Raw genomic sequence first — 19,161 nt, forward strand, 5'->3', positions numbered from 1 at the left:
AAGATTTCATTGAATTTGAGGGTGTGGATAGTGAAAGGATTGCTTGTTAAGAGTAATTAGTTCTAGGGCATTGATAGTTTGAAAAATGATTTATTTATTTTCAAAGGATGGTTCACAAAAGGAAAATGGTTAGCTTCATATGCCTGTGTATGGTTTTTTGATAGATGAAATCTAGTAATCAGGTGTCGTAGTCAAGTCACCAGGGTGGTAAGAAGGACAAGGAACAGACTTGGTAAGCTAACAACCTATTCAGCAGTAACATCATCTTTCAAACAAATTTTCAAAGCATCTTAGTTTGATGCTAGGGTAGCAAAAATATTTGAGACCCCGTGCATAGTTTTGGAAGAGGGTGAGGAAGATTTTATACCATTGGGTATAGTCTTTTTCATTTTTTGTGCATGTCCCCCCTTTTGTGTCAGTGAATGGCAATTTTTGGCAGGAAGTTGGTTAAGGAAGAAAACGTGGCTAGGGATTAGAGGATCACTATTTTGTTATTTTTAATAGCCACATTATTTTTTGGCTTATGAACTGCATGCTAAGTAATGATTCTATTATTTCTAAAGCCTGGCATGATCAGTAAAGAGTGGGAAGTAAAGATGATTCTCATTCAGTAGTCATCTTGACAAAACCCACAGACCTAGGTTGGTGTGTATTTTTTAGAGTTGATTTTGTCATTTATGGGGCAATCTTAGCAATTGAGCAGACAACAAATTAGTGGTAGAACTGAGTCAGCAAAAGGTTATAACAAAAAGGAGCCTACATGAGAATATTTGATCTACTTGATGTTCTGTTAATCATTCTTCTTCTTTTTATGTTATAAACTTATGATATCTTTTGTAAGGGACACTTGTCAGTTCTCTATGCCTGAAGCTTGTTGCATCTCACAATATTTAAGTGAGATCGCAGGGCTAGAGAATAGGTGGTTGGTTGGTTTTTAATTTCTAGTTCTTGGAGCTCTGCTCAGGTTGTGAAAGCCACACATCCAACATATCTTGTATGAATAGCATATGAATTTTATAGATAGTTCTGATACACTAGTGTGATCTTGCATCATGTTTTATGCATTCCTAATGTACTTATTTCAAGGAGATAAATACAATGTGTAGAAGGTTTTGAATTTCAATATAATTCTATCTCCTTTCTTGTTGAATTTGTAATTTTATATGTTCAAGAACAAAGAGCTTGAACCTATTTGCAATTGCCCAGTTGTATGGTTGAAGTTTGCTTGCCTTTGACTCAAGGAGTCATATAATTGCTTGTGTTTTTAGAAAAGGTTGCAGATTCATTAAGAGGGATGTGTGAAAATATGGAATTATACTATATATTGTTGTCTAATTCATAAAGTGAATAGATTGAACATGAATGTCTCAACATATGCCATATGTTGATTAATGTTCAAGGATGTATAATTCTATAGTATAAGATTGCCCTAATGGATAAGGCCTTAGTCATTTATAGGATCACTAAGTTTTTGCTACATATTGGACATGTTGTCTTTTCTCAATATAAATCAGTCCTTTTTCCCTTCATGTTGAAGTGGACATAAAAGTTTAAACCCTCACTCAGTTTATGAATAATATAGTTTTGCACCTATCTATTGTAGAATCTGAGTTGTTTTATAATCCATTAGGAGATATTAAGGGTTTTATCTGCTTCATAGATCCAAATTATGTTTATTGCACTGATTCCATATGTCAAATCTAGAGAGGTTCACCTGCCTAGATTTTGTAGAGCCTGAAGTAGAAGAAGGGTCATGCCTTATAGTTGGACCTGTGTCTAAAATGATATGTTGATAATGGGCCCCTAGATGTGTCATATTCTCATGGGGATAATTGAAAACCCTCTAGCATTTTCAAACACCAACAAGACTAACAATCTTCATCTTTTTTGTGGGCTCCTTCCACCTATGTGAGTGCTGATGTAGAAGTTGAAACAGAAAAAATAAGTGAAAGCGTGTTGAATAAGGTTTCTAGTCTTAACTTGGCCAACATTGTTTATTTAAGGGCTATGGACTAGGAAATTCTTCAATGTCTAGCAATTAAGGGTAGCATTGCATCCTATTTAACTATTACATGTACAACCCTAGGAGAAAATAGATTGTTGGATACTTCTTCTTGCCTAGAAGGATATGACTACAATAAAGACTAAGGTCAATCAAATGTTCCCAAGTTCACAGTAGCTTCTACAATTTCAATTGATTAGCATATGAATGCAGAAAATAACTATTTACCAAATGTATGTATGTACTAATGGAGTCAATCTCAAGCACCAGAAGAAAACTATATATATAAAATACATTACACTCAGACACATGAAAACAACAAATATTTTGATTTCATTTTAATATCCTTAGTTTAGTGTAGTGAGCTCAGCAAAATTATTTAATCAAGCCAAAGTGAAACCCTTAGATAGGTTGTCATTTGTCTTGTGTCACAACAAGTTCAAACCAAAAAAGATATGACATCCCATCATTTCCTTGAATCTTTGGAGACAAATATGCGAATAGAAGCAAGCTTAGTAGATGCCTTCATGAATCTTAATTTCTTAACAATGCGATAGTGTTAAAGCTCTATTATTTGATTCCATATTTCTCTTTCTTGGTTGAAGATATTTGTACTTCAAGTGCATATATGTTTAAAAATAATTAATCAATGACTAAGGCAGAAAAAGATGTAAATGTATCTACTATGGGTCCCTCCTTGTTTGAAATTATTTGTCATCATAAAAACTAAACATAATAGGAACAACAATAAACACACAAATCCTTGTTGTTTTTCCATTTCATATCAATTATAGATAGAAAAGGCACTAGAGTATTCCCCATGTTTTAACCAAGCACAAAGGAAAAGCCATCATCCATATACAATACATAATATTGTTTACAAATGCTAAAACCTATAATATAATTCAATTGGAATTATAACTACTTACTTAGTCATTAACATTGGAGAAATCTAACAAATTCCTTAAATGCTCCATGAAAATGAAATCTACTAGAGAATAGTGATGTAGAAGGTAACCAATTACACAAAAGTAAGGTTGATCACCCATATCAACTAGAATTTGGTCTAAAATAACTTTATCTTCACTTAGATTTATTATTAATTGAGTGTAAGCCATTTGCTTTCAAATAATTGAAAGTTCCCTCTAGTCATGTTACCAATTTCATAATTTAAGACAAGTTTCAATATCAAATTAGTTTTCAAAATATCAGCACATTGTTAATGAGAAAGTATTTAAGCATTGACCTAACTTTTGTGCTTCACAAGTTACTATTATCTTTTCCTTTTTATCAGTAGTAATTTTAGGTTTTGTAGATGACTCAAACAAAGCCTTCTTCTTGCTAGTAGTCTCAATCTTTCATCAAGAAGGTCTTAAATGAGCTATAAGATAGAACAAAAAAATAGAATAATACCTTCCCAAATGGAAACCTTCCAATCCATCATCATACCATGGGTGTCATTTCATTCATGTCCTTGTCACTTTCATCTTCAAAAATTCTTCTGAATCACTGTCACTTCTTCTTGCAAAGCAATCAAATATTGGGTCACTTATGAAAACCTTGTATAGTCCAAAAAAAATAATCTTCATAAGATATTAATGTGAAAATAGTATAAGATGAGGAACAATATTCATTTTTGATTAGTACAATCTATCATCAGTTTTAAATAAAAATGAACCAACACACAAAAAAAAAAAAAAAAAAAGAGAGAATCAACCAAATGACAACTAAACAAATTTACATGTACACAATATATTCCAACCAAAAAACAATGAATATCTAAAAGGCTAAAAGTCATCAGAACACATTCAATACAATTAGTTTCTAAGTAATAATACTACATAAATATATAGAAGTGAAAATTTGAGTTGAACCTTACCTGAACACGAGAGCACCCCTTTGCAATATCATCCTGAATGTTCTCTGACTCATTGATCCATCCCCACAAGACCCTTCTATTCTTATGACTATCAAAAAATGTTTTGGAATCATATAATTTTCCATTATCATATCTCAATCCATATTTGTTGTTAGTAGTGTTTTTCTAAGCTTGAGCAAGCAAATCCTTCCACCGATACAGATGGATTAGTCCCATATGATGCACCACAAGAAGATTTATGCATCAAGCTGATAGAGGATGATGTTAAATCCTTCCAAACAAACTTCACATCATTAACCAGTGGATTATGAGCATAAATAGGAGGTTACCCACAAAAATATGGAAGGGATCCAGTTGATTATTATAAGAAATTGAGCAAAATAAAAACTAATAAAACAATCCAAGAGAGCTTAATGTGAAGAATATTACCATAAACCAAATGAGTTTCCCAATGGATCAACAAGAATGGAGACAAGAGATTTTGAAAGGGAAAAGAAAAGAAAACCCCTTGTGTAATATTAAGAATGTGGCAAAGAAGCCTAAGGGAGGAGAGAGGAGGAAGAAAGATTGTGGAACAAATTTGCTCATTACAATAACATCAAGAAGATGTAAAGAAGAAGTTGTTGTAGGATGAGAGAGGCATCTCTTTTATAGAGATGAGAAAGGAGTTGCATGTGTAACTCCCATTTCTATGAATTCCGCCATTCATAATAAGTGTGTACAAAGTGTCAATATCCTCTTAAGGAGGAATAAAGTACTTTCCTTAATAAAGGAATTACAAAAAAGAGTTATCCTCACATGTGGACTAGAGGATAAGAAAATAATATGTCTTTCACATGTGTACTAAAGGATAAAATACATAAGGGATACCTTGGTTTATCCCATTTAATAAATAAATACAACCAAGGAAAGATTACTACTTCTAACAATTATCCATATCCACTCTACACCATAGGCAGAGAATTTAATTCGAATACTTAAAAATTTGTCATTTTGCAAATCCAAAAAATCTTTTAAAAATAGGCATACAAAGTTATGAAACTCTGAAAGATAAAAGAACTAAATTACCTTTCTTAAAAAAATGTCCAAAATATCATGACCAACATCTCCTTCATCTTACACTACCAAGTTACTGGAAGCAAAGAAGTTTTATGTCATGGGCTTTGCAAACAAAAGAAGGTACAACATATAGCTAAGTTATGAAAAAATATAAAATTATGATAGATAAATCAAAAAATTCTAGTTTCTGATTATGATGAAACAAACAAGATAGGTTTCAAGAACTCCTTTATGGGCATGTGCTTTTGGTTATAAAACTACAATTAAATCAGGCCAAATGAACAATTGAAAAAATTAAATTAGACATTATGAACTCTTCCACATTATTCTCTACTCTGATTGCAAATAAAAAGGAAAATAACTTCAATTATTTTAGAAGCTCATCTAACCTTTCAAAAAAATATATGGACCGAAAACAATAAGAAAATTGCTAAGAACTACATTTAATTTAGGACATGTAGACCAAAATCACTAACTAATACTAATCAGCAAGAAGTAAGGTGAACACAGATGTTAAATCAACCATCCATATAAGTTGATCAACAAAACTCAAGGAGCTATGTAAAACTCAACACTCCCCTCACCTTTAAAAATAAAAATATGCACCAAAAAAACTAAAGAGATTTAAGGAGTCACTAAAATTTGAGATATTTAGACCAACCAAAAAAGCATCATACTTCAGAAATACACCTAGACCAATATTTCTAAGTACAGATGTTTATGCACACAAAACAAATATTAGCACAATCCAATCATTGACAACTTCCCTAGACCAATATTTCTAAGTATAGTAGTTTATACATGCAAAAAAAAATGTTACCACAACTAGTTTATGTCATATTCTTGAATTCTACTACATATTTCAGAATTTGAATACAACTACTTTATTGTTTTGAAGTCATGCCCATCTTGCTCCAACGATAGGAAGCATCATCCTATTCTCATTGAATGCATTTTTAGATAATAAAATCTCATTTTCATTCAAAGTCTCCCATGATTTTGAAACTACATTGATTTTCATAAAATTCTCATTTTAGCATTATTATGTACAAGTCAGCCATTTCAGTACCCTGTTTATTGTTATGCTAGACTCTTTGAATCACTTGCATGCTTATCTTAGTTTTGCATTTTATTTGGTAGTTTTGGTTCCACACAAGGAAATGAAATATGATGATTATCTAAAACAAGAACTAAATGCCCAGCTCTAAAGATTTTAACCAAAAAACTATCTCCACCTTCTTCTTGTTATATCCAACTTCTAGCATTGCTCACTTTTCCAATGGTGACTTCTTGTTATAACTACATTCAATCTTAGATTATACTTCTTCTTGTTTGGTTTGGCTTAAACAACATATTCAAGCTATCATTTGTTAAGATGATCTAAAATCATGTTAATAGACAAACATTATTGAAAAACTACTATATTTTTAAATGAACCATCTAAACATTTTAAAACTTAAAATGTATTATATAAGTATAGCCACCTCTACTATATGGAATCAAAAATTAACTATCATCTTTGTCCTCTGTATCATCTAATTCATATGCTAAGTAGTCACAAATTCTACTACAAATGAGTTAATATCATATGCATTATGTCTTATATTCTTGTGTATATTGATTGTTATATAAATCTATATGCTTGTGAATGCAGTGTGAGGGTAGCCAACAAGCTGGGGACTAGAAATGGAAAAGGAGCCAAATTTGTAGTTATTGTTTCTACAATTACTTCAACCATGATAGGCCTTGTTTTTTGTTCTCTCATACTTGTGCTTCACAAGGAATTTGGTCTAATTTTCACAAATAGTACCATAATTATAGATGCAATTTCTAAACTATCAATCTTGCTAGCCTTTACTATGCTCCTCAACAGTATTCAACCAGTGCTATCAAGTTTTAAAAAAATCTATTTTATGTGTGTAAGTCCTATGTTTATTCAAAATTGATTTACTTTTTTCGAATGATAGTGCTATAAATATGATATCTCAAATGAAAGATAAAAATTGTAATGAACAATAAGAGTTATAAGCATTCTTCTTCCTTATGAATTTAAAATAAGGGTAGCAGTGGGATCAGGGTGGCAATCCTACATTGCTTACATCAATATTAGATTTCGCTATGTGATCAATGTGTCATTTGGTGTATTTCTTTGCTGGGTGTTTAAAAAGGGGGTTTCAATGAGTTCAATTTCTATAAAAGGAAAGTTTTAACGACTTCCAACAAGACCAAATGAACAAACACTCCCACATTCTTGTCTTCTTAGATGAATGGAGAGGGTGCTTCTTTTTGGTCCAGTGAAAAAAATCTTTGGTTGTGTAAAGAAGGGCCTTACCATTAAGATGCCAATCTTCCTTGTTATGTTAGTTTGAGGTTCACTTGGTTTCAAGAATACTATAAAATTCTCTGCTTAACAAGGCCAATGACGTGAAGGTGGAAGCTCATCTAGCCTCACACCCCTTCCCCTAACATCAATATAAATTACCCATTATCATCTAATTACATACTTCATTCATTCATTCATCTATTTATGAACTATAACATTCAATCAATACAATCACATAACATTCATTAATTCACAATACTAATCAAGACTTCATTAACAAATTACAATATTCATTAACATAAAATAAAAATCAATATTAATACGCATCATTCATAGATAATTACTTTAAAAAAAGTTCTTTCATTATCCAACAAGGTTTATCAAACAAAATTTTTAAAACATCATTTGTTTTTTTTTGTTTTTCTTAGCTCTTTTAAGAAAATTGCTTAGAGGAGCACTCATATCTTCCTCATTATCCTCCTCCTCTGGCATGTGTAATGTTAGATTATGATGGCTCCATCTCTTTGGAGGAGCAGGAGGCTGTTGCACTAAAGGGGGCTCTATTGCAAGAACAAGTAAATAGGATAAATTAGCATACTCTTTTTCTTTTCTTAACTGTTACAAATCTTGAATTAAGTACTAGTACAACATAACATGCATTTTTCTTACCTGACAATGCCACATCATGTACATTAACATTTTGATCCATCACCATGTCAACATGTTGAACACTTGGAACATGCTCCACTCCTTCATCATTATGTTCAATATGCTCTGAAATATTCAAAAAAAGGATACACGTCAAATTGCAATTGAAGATGTTAAATTGTATTCATAATTGCATAGTTAATTTCTAATAGAAAATTAATACCTCCACCACTATAATGCACATCATGATAGGATATGAAGGCTACAATAAAATGTTATGCACATTGTTCTGTAGTCAATTTACATTCAAAACTAACACCAAAAAAGAATCTTCTCAACTATTCAATTTCATTTACTTTTCATTTGACCAATTTACCTATGAGATATCATTTGGTGCACTGGATTCTTGGGCAAGGCTTTTAGATTCTTTGTGTAGTTGTGCAGCCATGACTTTATAGCCTTCCTTCAAGGCAATTTTTTTATCTTCATCTATAAGCTCTACATCAAATTATGTGCCCTATATTTTTTTCTTAATATCGTCAATTTTCCATGTATGGTTTCATTAAACAAAATTGTTTGCAACATTATATAAAAAAATAAATATGAAATTTCATTGCTCCTACTTACAAGTCAAGACTAGAGATTCATATAGCCACTAGAGCTAGGTTTGTGTTGGCCAACCTTTTGTAGTCTCACTTTTGTAGCCATGGATGTGTCCTACAATCTTTGAACAATTTCAAACATCTTAGATTATATATTTACAAATGTCACTAATTAGTGCATGATTAAAATGTACATAATACTATCATGACATACCTTTTTTTCCCCTATGTTGCTTCATTTACTCTATTTTCACATAGCCTTTTCTCCTTTGCATCTTCTATTATTTTATTCCACTCCATCAGTGGAATCATAGGAGGATGGTCATACTTTGGGTTCTCCTTAAGACCCATTCTATATTGATCCCTCACAATCTTTATATGCTTTGATTCTCTTTTGAGAAGTAGGGCAGTGTCAAAAATGTTTTTTCCAAATTTCTCCTCAAAAGATGTAATCAACTAATTTTTTAATTCCACAGCTTGTAAATTCCACCTTTAAAAATAAAATTAGATTGTTAGATCAATAACTTTAATATAGTACAATAAATGGAAGAAAAGAAAAATTAGGTAGCAATGATATGAAACTACGTACCTTGTACATATGGGGGGTCCAAATAGTCTCAATGTCATATCAAAAAGATGATCAAAGAGAGCATTATTACCTACAAAAACATAAAGGGATTATTAGTCCAAAATGAGTAATGTAAAAGTAAGCTAAATTTATACTTTAAATAATAACAATTTTAAAGAACCTAGAAGCTTTTGTTCTTTTAGCAGAAACATAGTTTTCTTGTTTAGCAACAATGTCCCTACATATGAACTAGTACTAATCACACAGACTACTCTAGGAAATGGATCAACTTTAGTAGTACTGCTCTTTGTTTCTCTATCAACTGAAGGTCTATCTATTAGTGCACAAAATAAGACTGTAGTAAGATCTATCTGGCATAACTTTTATCACTAGTTACATCTATTGATGAACTAAGGCAAACATTTATAGACCATACTATTATTTTACTACCATTCCTCATGATGAGTTTGAAGATTTAAAATATTTTACTTCATTGACATCCAATGACCCTTAAAGTGGAATTGAATGACATGGTTTTGTAGCTAAAATGACATCTTAAAAGATAAAATGAAAGTTTTGTATCTAAAACAACATGTGAAAAACACATTCTAACCAACATTTTACCTACATTGACATTTTTGCCCCTAGCTTTTAATTTTTTTATAGTAATTTAATAGTTTCTTCTGTTAGTTAGCTCATCAAAATTTAGGAAACCTTTTGTAGGCTATATCACTGCATCTCCTCATCCCAAAATTTCAAATAAACATTGGTGAACTTATTGAGCAGTAGTGGTGAACAAGTGCTAATATTGATTAAACACCCCTAGTGGCCCACTCAAACCAAACAAAAAAAAGGTCAGAATGTTTAATGAATCTTCTATTCTATTTTGACATTTAATTTTTCCAATTAGTTAATTAAAATTTGTAGGATGATTAATATTTCTTGTCACTACTCATTCTCCTTATGCTGAAAAACAATAATTCTATTACTTCTCAGCACTTATATTATGGAAAAGAAAATTTGCTTGAGTAGAAGTGGAGCAAACCTCATTATGTTGAAAATATGTTTCGTTGAGTGGAAAGTTGCCTCACATTGTTGTTCTGTAAGGAATCTAACATGCGACCAGAAAATGTAAGTTTTAAATGCCAAGTAACCTTTGAGGCAAACAAATTAGTGAGCAATTTTTGAATTAAGTTTGAAATTAAAGTGTTATCCAAGTCTCAAATTATTTGTTCATTACTAGGATTGTGAATTAAAGAAAGTTGCCATTACTAGTATTGTGAATTAAAAAAAGTTGACAATAGTGGAATAATTTAATCTACAAGGAGATCAGAGAAACTTGATGAATTAGCTTAAGTCTATGTTTTATTAGCAGTCTAGGTGAGTGAAAGTTACAAGACCAGCTAAATATGGATGTAGGTTGAACATGGGCTATCCAATGAGTATGTTGTTTGTGAATTCATTATTATGGTGGCAATGATTTAGAAATCACTACTTTGTGGGTTTTACAAACTGATTTTTTTCATATTAATACATAATTATGATTATTTATGATGTAATATGTGGCTTCTTTGATTTTTATTGTTCTATTAGAGTGGTTAGCATTGAGTTGCACATTGTGGTAGCATAGCATGTAATTTCCTCTAGAAAGCCCTTGGTCAAGAGCTTTTATGTTAGTTGGCAGTTGAACTTTGGAGTGATTAGTTAAGTTGTGTTTTGATTTGTAACATTATAGTAAAATTGAATATTTTAGCATGAGTGGTCAGAGTAGTGATACAGGTGGAGCTATAGTTGATCCATCATCAAGAAGGAAAAAGTTGAGTAAATTGTTGGAGTGGAGTAGTAGAGATGACAGAGCCCAGGCTATCATTGGCCTTTGTCTTGTAGACTCTAAGCTTCATCATGTAGATTTAGATAAATTATCTCAGATATTTGCAATTGTTTAAACAAGCTGTTTGGAGAAAAAGTTGTTGATGCAAGGTTTTCCTTAAAACTTCAATTATTTAGCTTCAAAATGCAAAATGGTATTATAGTATCAACCTAAGGTCTCTCATTAGAAAACTTGCAAAAAGTTAAGGCTCCTTTTGGTGATGATGTAGCTAAGGGAATTATGTTAAATAGTTTATTTTCCTAATATAGTAATGTTGTGGATGGTGCTAATCTAAAGTTAGCTTCTCACTTTAGAATGGTGCTTTGCACAAGAAACATTTTTGACATTTTTGATTCACTGCTTTGATTTTATTTTTGATGCTAACAAATGTGAATAAGATATGTTTTGTGAAGTTTCATTTAGGAGACAAGTTTGGGACTTGATATTGTGCTCAATATGGATTGTTGTCAAGTGAGGTTCAAAGTTTGTGATTGAGAATTATACCCTTTGCAGTCATTAGACAATTATAAAGATCTGTCACATCTCTTGTGAATAATTGTTGAATAATTTGAGTTTGTGATTTAAGAACACAACTCAAAGCTACACCTTGCTAAGGGTCAGAAGACAACTTGATGGATCCTGGTTGGTTTGGGGAATACTACTTTAGAAGAAATTTTTCTAAAAATATTCATTAAAATTATGTCATCAACATATTTTATGTAACCATTAAATGGGGTCCCTATGTGGGAAATTAATGTTTTTAGGATCAATGTAATAAGGGGGGGTGGGGGGTGAGGGGCGGGCGGGCGGGGGGGGGGGGTGGGATGTTGGTGTGTTTTTATTACATTGTTTGGTAATACTACAATTTGGTAACTGTTAACTACCTACAAATAATTTACACTTGTAACTACCTTTGGCCTATAAATTTTCTCCATAATGTATCAATAAAATCATCAAATCTTTATCTACTCTTTGTTAGGATCACAAATTTATCAATGGAGAGAACTGCAAAAATGTGTCCCAAAGGTGATACAATGCAATTATAAGATTCATTAGTTCAGTCTGGTAAAATTAATGAACCTTCTAGTTAAGACTACCTAACTATGTTATCCTAGAAACACATTTAATCCTTCCAAGAAACCACATACACAAACATTGAGTAGAAGGATCAAAATATGAATTTTATTAAATGTAAATGAAATATCATGATGATTAAAGCACACACGAAATGAAATTAAAGACAAAGAGATACTACCAGTCAAATTTTCTTTATTGGTAAATGCGTACATGAAATCATACGAAAGTACTACCACCAATGACAGTATTGAAATTGTTTCCATATGAATTGTTTTACTTCAAACTAGAGTGCAAATATATCAAACAGGACCTTAAATAAAAAGTCAAAAAAAATAAAAAATACTAGAATGCATCTCTTCCCAAACATATGCATTGTAGAGTTTCCAAATCTTGTAAGCCAACATATACACCTAAATGATTACAAGAGTTTTGCTAGTCATCTTGTATCTGAATAATGACAATTTAGATGAAGCGTAAATGAGCATAGGGACACATGGTGGATTCTTTCCCAATAAGAGTTACAAATATTTGAAACCCACCATAGTCTTTGGCATGATTTATGATTGATGAAAATGAAAACTTCACCTAAACTTGTACAAAAGTTGTAGAGATGTATCAATATAAATATTGTAGGCATCATAGACACTTTTATCAAAATTACAATCTCTCCCAACAAAAAAAAAACCAAAAACCAAGATCCAAGAAACAAACAAGTTGATAATCAGCATCAAGAATGAAGACGAATCCTTTAATAGAGCCTTTCTTAAGCAATCAAAGCTACTAAAATGTCCAACCCTAAATAAATGGTAAACACAAAATAAATTCATAGTAACCAATTTAATTAAAAAATTGTTGCTAGCTAAACCATAGTTGATGATTAAACAAAAAAATCAAATTGGTTAGAAAGAACCTACATAATATATATTAGAGATGACTTGACAAAATACCAAAAACAATTCATCAAGCCACTGAGAGCTATCCTATCAATAAAAGAAAAAGATGAAGATAAAATCTGGTACATATGATACGTACATGAGTACAAAATCCACCCAACAAAAAAATTGCATGATTATCACATTAAAAAATATAGTAAAACAAGGTTTTACCAGTTGTAGTGGGCACAAACGAGGATGTTTGCATGGACCTTGTTGCCAACAATGCATAAGTCAATACTAGACTGTCGATTGAAGTAGGCATCTGCACTTCGTCATAAGCTGAAGAATACAATATTGTTAGCAAAGAAATTTGTAATGGATAAAGATAAAATGGGATACTAGCTAGAAGCATCCACAAAAAATTGGTAAGTGTTATAATGTTGATGAGAACAAACAAAGAAAGAGTTACATACATGAAGGTTGTGCACTACAACCCTCACCATGTTCACCATGTGATGTCACAACTATCATATATTTCTATACAAAAACACATAAAATTATAGATTATGATCCATAAGATACTATAAAATATTAACATCTATTGAACTTCTATTATTGCTTTAGTCAAATTAATGCTTACCTTCAAAGATTGGACCCTATGGTCCAATTATTTTCTCAATGCCTCTTTCTCCTCACTTGTGTCACCCTCGATGATAATGTTAACAATTTCATCATTGTATCTTTGTTTGAGTTGCTAGGCCATGAACATAGGGTCAGCACTAAGGGTTATGTCATGTAGAAATGATGCCCATATTTTAGATTGCATTTGATCAATTGTCATTCTAACTTTTTCCTATCATTTGTGACATCAAATATTAGTAAAATTTCATCAAAATAACTCCAAATCCATAAAGAAAAGAACATAAAAATATGACATGTGTTTCCATATTAACATTAAAAATTACAATAATTAATGCTTACCTCCATTGAAGGTGTGTGATATAGTGCATCCATGTTGCCCTATGAAAAAGATTAGTAAGTCTTAGAAATTAGTAGTGAAATTAAAGTAATAGACTTGTTCATCTAATATCTTACAAAATAAACTCTGTAAAGTCCTAGCTAAAAAGCATATTTAATTTTAAGTTTTTCCTACTAGGATTTTGGTTTTCTACCTTTGCTTTGATTTTAAAACCCTATTAAACCCTAAGTCTTGTGTTCTTTTTAAATTTGAGAAGGTGCAAAGCTTTTGAAATTTTCAATATTCCTTGACCTGTTTAAATCTTCCGCTATACCAAGTGCTTTTTACCCAGTATGTTCTCACCATATGATCTTAATAAAATCAATAGTTGTCACATCATCACTATGGGGAAATGTGAGGGTTTTAATGATAGCAACATAGTGATTGCTATGAAATTGACTAGCATTATTGTAAAGTAGAGGGTTGGTGCTAGAAAATTGCATTGTTTTGAAAAGTTTGGTCACGTGCTTTGTGTTAGAACTATCAATATCAGAAAAGAAAACACTTAGAATGAGTTTGTAGTTGCCATCACTAGAATCTAGTTTTTTTAACAAGTCTCTATGTCACAACTAGAAAATCTATGAGCCTTGCCAATAGTGACATAGCACCTTAACAAAGAATACAGAAGATGATAGTTTCTAAAAAGGACGGTGACTGTGGAAGTTCCCAAGTGATATTATAGATGTGTTCCTTTATTACTTTGTCAAAGGTGGTAATTGGGGTAATTATGATTGAAAAGAAGGTATCCTCCTGGTGTAGGATTTTAATAGTATTCATAAGGTCACCATGTCACTACCAGAAAAATGGTGGATCTCATCGATAGCAACACAGTGACTCGATGGGAAATGATTTTTACAGCAACAATTTAAGAAGGTGGGTTCCAATAACTATCTCGTTAGAAATAATCCACATGATCTCTTGGACATGGTGGCATCCTACTAGGAAATGTGTATTGCACTAGAAAATTGAATAATATGGGAGGTCACTATGTCATGATAGGAAAATCCTTGTGCCTTGCTAGTAGTGACATAGTACCTAGCCTAAAAATGTGAAACACAATAGGCCCAATCATGTGATGTCATAAAAAAGGATTAGAATATTAAACTATTCTCTAGTTCAACAAGACATTTCCAAGTCATCAATGACATAGAACCACACCCACGTTAGGAAAGTAGATGAAAGGTTTTGATCGTTGGATCAAAATCAAATCAATGATCATCACCAAGTCACTATGGGAAGTTGTGCATTGTTTACCCAATGCAACATGGTGACTAAGGGACCCACCACAAATTGTATAACTCTAATGCAGTTTCCTCACCTTTATATCAGGCTTAGATCTATGGTTGTCACTTCATCATTATGGAGAGTTTCTTGAGTTTTAAGGATAGTGAAATAAAGAGTAGAGAAAATGAATAGGGGACCCACCACATTGCTATTAAATAATGAATTAAATGAATGTCATTTGATCAATATGGAACTAATGGTTGTTGCTATATCCCATAGATAATATGATCATTCTTTATGTATAGCGTCTAGTGACTTAGTGTCACATGTCCTCAAGGATTAGTGGGTCTAGTTTGTAATGCCAGCAATGAAGGAAGAGTATAGGTGGAGAATTTTCATTGGATTAACTACTAGCATGTTAAGTGGAAAATGAGTCATCCCTATTTTCACTACTGGATCATTAGATTTTTTGAAGATAAACAGTGTGAATTTAAATGTTGAAGGTGGTGCCACTCTATTTCCCTTACAATTCATTTATGAGGAATGAAAGCTTCATGTGTAAGAAAAAAAATAGAGTATATTGTAGAAGATCTTGCCATTTGCATCCCATGCGAACAAGATTGCAACCTTCTAGAGAAGCAAAAGTTAGCAAGAATTTGTGCTAAGCTTGATTGAAACATGAAGTAGTTTCCCCTTTATTCACAAGACACTATAGAGTTACAGAGAAGGAAAAAAAGAAATCAAGTAAGTCCTTATGTTCTATACCCTCTATAGCATTTTTTAGTTTTCTACAAATTATATTTAGTATGCCTCCCAAGAAGGTTTTCTCTTGGTAGGAAGATTATTTGGCAAGAAATATCCATGATGACCTTCTTGAATTGCTCCCTAAGTCTATGAATGAAATTGTGAGAGTGAAGAAGCTAACCTTGTTAAACCCTAGGGTCAACATTGCAGATGGGTTATATGATAAAGGGAATTCTCAAACTAGTCTTTCTTTTTTTAAGAAATGGTTTTCAAAAAGGAATTTATTTTCCCCATATGCTAATATCTGGAATTTTGACATAGGAAAGTTAGTAGTTCCAAGTGTTTTTATGGATTTTGACCTTTTGCAAGCTGTTGCAAAAAATTATGATCAAGCGATCAAAGTAGTGAGATGAATTGATGGCAAAATTTTGATCACAATCAGCCCTAAGGAAATTCAAGAAGTATTTGGTTTAGGGCCTCTAACAGACTATCATGTGCCTGTTGACTTACAAGAATTAGAGAAAGAATATGTGTCAAAGAATGATGCAATTAGGTAGGGTGCACTAAGGGCACATATAGGAAAAATTGGAAATTTTCCAGTGATTACAATATCCTCTAGGGAACCTTTCAAAATGCAATATTTCAATACGAGGGCTATGGAGGCATATAAGACTCTATGTAGTGTTTTTGGTGAAGATGAAGAGGATTTTATACCCATAGGTTTTATGTATATGATGACTCAAATTTCCTTTTTTGGTGTGGATGTTATTTTTTATTTTGCCTCCTATTTGACAGAAGAAATTCACACTGGCTTGGTTGGGATTGCAAGAGGCAAGGTGTAGAAAAAATTTCGTCAATATTCCTTGTTGATGCATATGTTTTGTTTCAAGGGAGTAACATATTTTGGTAAGAAAATGAAATTAAATAGAGAACAGGATGGGGAAGCACTACCAATTCAGTTATGCAATGCAGATATGACCTAGAAAGTAGAAAAGGCTAGTCTGGTTTAATAGGTACTTTGCTTCAAAGTTGAGGAGCTTATTATTAAGTGACAATCCCAGAGTGCCTAAGGCACTGGTAAGTTTTATTAGGCCCTTGGAAAATTGTGTTGGTTTGAAAGTGTCACATAATTGTGGAGACATCATCCCATACTCAATTTCAATTGTCTTTAGGATTTATTGTTTCAGAGGTACTCCTCATGTATTACCCTACCAGGTGCCATTATAGGTAGGAGTAGCTAAATTTTTTTGGCAGCTAGGAGGATTGGAGGAAACTTATTTTTTTGAAAGGCAAAGAGGGTTAATATTGCCAACTTGCACTATAGCCCACCAATGTGTGATCACAAAAGGGGGTTGGCTTTCTCTGTATAAAATACTGGATCAGTTCAAGGTGGTTGTCTTTCATCCCCATTTTTGTGAACTAAGGGATTCTATGACTTAGCCTTTAGGCATAGAATTAAGTTGGGCAAAATAAAACATGAGTCATACACAATAAGAAATGAGTTTTTCCTGCAAGAATACGAAACCAAGAAAGAAAAATGGAGTGTTCTCAAGGGTTTTGGATTTTATTCATTGTTTTGATGAAGATTATGATCCTTTGGGTAGTGTCACCATAGAGGTAGAAAAAATTAATAGGATCATGATTTCTTTCCCTAACATAATGGAAACTGTGAATGACAAAAATATTTTTTTATTAATGCTTATCCAGATAAGGTGAAAGAGGTCATGAGAAAATTGGCATTCACACTCAATGTAGGTGTATGACAATTGATTGTCTAGAAAAGGCTAGGCTATATTATAATTCAAAATAAGAATGTCACTGTGGATAAGGGAAAACACATAATAGAATTCACTAATGTTTTCTTGGAAGAGAGACCTGATGAGCCCTCCCCTAAGAGGTGAAGAATAATAAGGGACCAAAGTCCTAGCATTGAGGAATATTCACCTATACAATCCCCTCTATGGATTGAAGAGGAACAACTTACTGGAGAGAAAATTGAACAATTGGGGTCACAAGGAGGAGTTTTTATTACCCAAGAAAAATTGGATGAGGGAACCCCCCCAAGAACCCCCTGTGCTAAGCCTTGAATTCATAGTGGAAAATTTCAAGGGAAAGGAACTAGACCCTATGATGGAGTAGGCCAACCATCAATTTCTATCAGATGTGATAGTTTCGTTAGTTCCAAAGCCTTCCACCAATTTGCATGGAGGAAAAATATAGGTAAATATGAGGACACATGTAATAAATTGAAGATTAAACATGCAAAGATTGAAAATGCAACCATTTAGACACAAATAAAAGAGGAAATGATAAAGGAATTTCAAAGCCTGGCCCTTGAGGAAGGGAGAGAAATGGTAAGAGCATTAGGTGTTTTATTGCTTCCCAATTGGGATATAGCAAATGCTCTAATTTTTAATTTTGCTTCCAATAAATTAGAGACATTGCTCCAAGATAAAAAGGAAATATTAGGTGCTAAGTTTAGTATTGACCAAGCCACTTTGGTTATCTAGTCCATCAAAAAAGCATCTAGACTAATGTCTCTACAAATAGATAATACTAGGTTAATTGGAAATTTGATTGTAAAAAGAGTAGAAGATACAACTTCTATAGAGGCAACACATTTAAATGTTGAGACATCACAATTAACTTTGGTTTCTATAGAGAAAGATGAGAATAAGATATTGGAATTGCAAGCCAAGTATGAGAGAGTTTTGGAGGCATATAATAAAGAAGTTTAGAAAATAATTGAACTTGAAACTAAGGTAATGGGGATATCTTTTAAATCCACTCCTCTCATTTAAATACTCCACTCTTCTCATTGAAATACTAGATACTCCACAAAGGCCAAAATACTATATAGTAGAAGATTTTGAGGAAGAAAAGAGCAAACTATGGGCATTCAATGCAGAGTTGAATGTGTAATATGAAGAAAAATTAAGAAAGGCTCTTAGGTATCTAGTAGATAAAATTGAATGGCTAGTGTTCTATGAACAATTAACTAGGGTTGTAAGCATATGGGGAGAAATGAAGGCTAGTGTAGAGGCTTTGAAATGCATTGTTAATGACTGGGATAAAAGAAGAAAATAAATTATGTTTTTGTGTTACTCTATCATAAGGTCTTCCCATGACCATATTGAAAAAAAAAATGATGTTGCTAATGATTTGTTAGATTTTTATGATAGAAGAGTTGCATTATAGTGGAAAGTTGTTTCTTATCTGTGTAAGTATAGAAGTGAAAAGTTTGATTTATTCCCATGTACTCTAGATCAAAT

Source organism: Cupressus sempervirens, chromosome 2 (genome assembly GCF_028749045.1).
Source record: "Cupressus sempervirens isolate cs-2001-9-10 chromosome 2, ASM2874904v1, whole genome shotgun sequence".
Taxonomy (NCBI): domain Eukaryota; kingdom Viridiplantae; phylum Streptophyta; class Pinopsida; order Cupressales; family Cupressaceae; genus Cupressus; species Cupressus sempervirens.